This window comes from Triticum dicoccoides, chromosome 5B (assembly GCF_002162155.2).
Source record: "Triticum dicoccoides isolate Atlit2015 ecotype Zavitan chromosome 5B, WEW_v2.0, whole genome shotgun sequence".
Taxonomy (NCBI): domain Eukaryota; kingdom Viridiplantae; phylum Streptophyta; class Magnoliopsida; order Poales; family Poaceae; genus Triticum; species Triticum dicoccoides.
In genome coordinates, this window is record NC_041389.1 from 13,491,005 (window position 1) to 13,493,761 (window position 2,757).

A 2,757-nucleotide genomic window follows, 5' to 3' on the forward strand; every position below is an offset into this window, starting at 1 on the left:
GGACACTCTGACACCCCCCTAACCTTAATTATTTTAATACAAAGGCAGTGAGGATTACTCACTGTCATCAGTTCTCAAAAAAAAAAACGCATCCATGAATGCAGCGATAATTGGTAATCTTTCCCGTGCCCAAGAAGATTTTCAGTTGCTTTTCCTCTTTTTTTTATACCATGCTTGCATGTTTACCACGCAGGAACGATTAAAAACTCAGAATAGTTGATGTAGTGCACAGGTAAAGACACCACACAACAAACTCAATGATCTTGTTCCAAGAGCATCTTGACATAGTACTACATGGAAACATGGCCAACTTTGTCAAATTTGCAAGATTGCTGCCGAATTTGCTGCATCCCAGGACCAGCCATTTTCCTACTCAAATTTGCAAGATTTATACAATTAGCAAGAAAACTTAGTCCTCATAAACTGCATACTTTTTTTGGGTCGGTCTGCTCTACAGATTGCTCGGATGCCTGAGTCGAATCTCGAATCGCTGCCCATCCGCACTTGATGCCGTCATGGCCGGCAGCTTGCCCCCATGTGGTGCCATCAGGGGCTCCATGGGTATGTCGCTGTCATTCACCTCCTCTACAACAGATCTTCAGAAATCCCCAAACAAAATCCCTGTGAAATAACTCGCACCACCGAACAGATCCGTACCTGTTAATCGACTGCATCAAGAACTCCAGCTTCGCTGGTAGCCGCAGGTTCCTTTTCATAGACGGTGTTTCCACCGGATCGTCGCTCTCGAGAAAAGAAGGATCCACGCTAGCAAGGTAGGAGACATCTGCTCCGTTGACCCATGCTTGCATTTACTTGGCTGCTAGCATAGTTACCGGAAAAGCATCAATCCTGTAGCACGGATCAGGACGGACTTCTCCAGGGCTGTGACCCTGTCCGGGCAAGGAGCTCTGCCTAGCGCGGCAGCACCGACACGCACTCTGTAAGGCATTGCAAATTATATCCAAACAATCAACTATTCTTTCAGTTTCAACCATTGTATGAACTACTTTGGCTCAGACACTGAAAATGCATCATGTTTGCATCACAGATTAGGGAAATCTATTTGTTCTCTGCAGTGTAGTGTTTATTTTCCTCACAAAATTAACTTGCACCACAACATCCTTCCCAGGAGCATCTCCAAGGGTTGCTTATTATTCAATCACTATTACAAATTAACAAACCATCTGAAATGAAGCTAGCAATTTCTGTTTTACTTGATAGCTAGGACGCCCCTGATTTTTTCTAAACGCACAATGAACAATCCTTTAATTGCAATCTTCATACCTTTGCGTTGACCCGTAGTTTTTGGATCCACTTGCTCTATGGAGTGCTCTGAACCTTGAGCCTTATCTGCATTTGCAGGCTCTGCAGCGGCGCCCTCACAACAGATTTAGCCGTCTGCACTTGAAGCCGCTGGTGCTGGCATCTCAACCTCCGCTGGCGCGATGACCGGGAACCGACAGGCTCTATGGTGCTGTTGTTATCATTGACCTCCTCTAGCAGTGTTCTGGTTCATCCACACATTTTCTGCAGCCGACAGAAACAAAGTCAGTGCTGACAACCGGATCCAAATCCGTGCAAAAGGGATGGTCATCGAGTAGATTCTAACCTGTTTATCGGCTGCATCAAGAACTCCATGACCGCCGGAACACCTGGGAACTCGCTGGACCGCGCAATCCCCTTCGCCGCAGGAGATTTCCCCACCGCTTTGCCGCCTGGGAAGAATGCAAGATTCACCTTCACTGCCCCCTCCAGCGCCTCACCTTCTGCATTTACTGCGTGGTCTGCCGACGCTACTGGAAAGCACCGGATCTGATCCACGGCTCGGGCTTGCTCCGTCGACGCCGTGCAAACGTCCGTGCAAGCCAGGGCCCATCGGTCAGGTCCGTATAGCGGAGTATATGAGAATTTCCCCGTCCCATGTGGACCCGCAGCCTGCTACCTTCATTCAATTCACCAAATCATAAAGCTATTCTGGACGGATGTGATACCGAGCTCATGTGAGCTCGTGATCACATACTCCACGTCCGACTTATAGGGACTTTTTTAAATCCCTAAACCAATAAATTTCTGGAAACAAACACCCTCTAAAAGCTGAAAATGCGTACAGAAAATCCCGAAGGGAGTGCCCATGACACGTGGCGGCAAATGAGAACGTGCTAAGTGGCGCCTCCCAGCCCACCAGGAGCACTCCTTGATTAGTTGCTCTCTACAGCTATTTATCGCTTGCTGTGATTCGTATTATGGCGTCGGCAGGTATGGGCTGGCCCATTTAGAGTGAATGCTTGCTCGGCCACTTGCTGTGTTGCTGGGTTCGTTCGCTCGCTCAGACGTTGTTCTGTATTAGTTTTTTCTTATAATTTACTGTACATTGGCTGGGCTCGTTCAATTTATTGATTTTTTCTTTATTTTGTCTATTCCTTTTACGGTTTTCATTAATTTCTCTTTCTCTTCTCTTTCTATATGTTTTCTTTATGTTACTCATAAGCTTGCTTTTTTATTTGGTTTTTTTGCTTTTTTTCCTTCAGTTCTCTTTGTGTTTTTAATATATATGTTTTCGTTCCTGCTTTTTTCATACAAATTGTACATTTTGTTATACAGAAGAATTTTTTTATGCATGTTTAAGCTATTTTAAATACATGATTAAAATTATTTTTGAAGATATGTTTTGATTTCTACATTTTTATAAATATTTTCTATTTTTCTGTACACATGAAAAAATTATATATGTTAATCATGTTTTAAGATATATGTTTT

At 44.2% G+C, this 2,757-nt stretch overlaps 1 long non-coding RNA gene across 3 annotated transcripts in view; it reads right to left on the reverse strand.

Moving 5' to 3' along the window:
- The window catches only part of LOC119307069, a 3,289-nt gene extending 1,427 nt beyond the window's left edge, over positions 1 to 1,862 (reverse strand). Inside the window, exons 1-3 of one of the 3 annotated variants that reach the window (XR_005149126.1) lie at positions 1,610 to 1,862; positions 1,285 to 1,527; positions 432 to 938 (exon numbers count right to left, since the gene is read on the reverse strand). This is a non-coding gene — a long non-coding RNA (uncharacterized LOC119307069). Of the gene's footprint in view, positions 1 to 431; positions 1,528 to 1,609 lie in introns of all 3 variants that reach the window. The other 2 variants (XR_005149127.1, XR_005149125.1) reach the window with 2 other exon arrangements.
- Between the last annotated feature and the right edge of the window lie 895 nt (positions 1,863 to 2,757).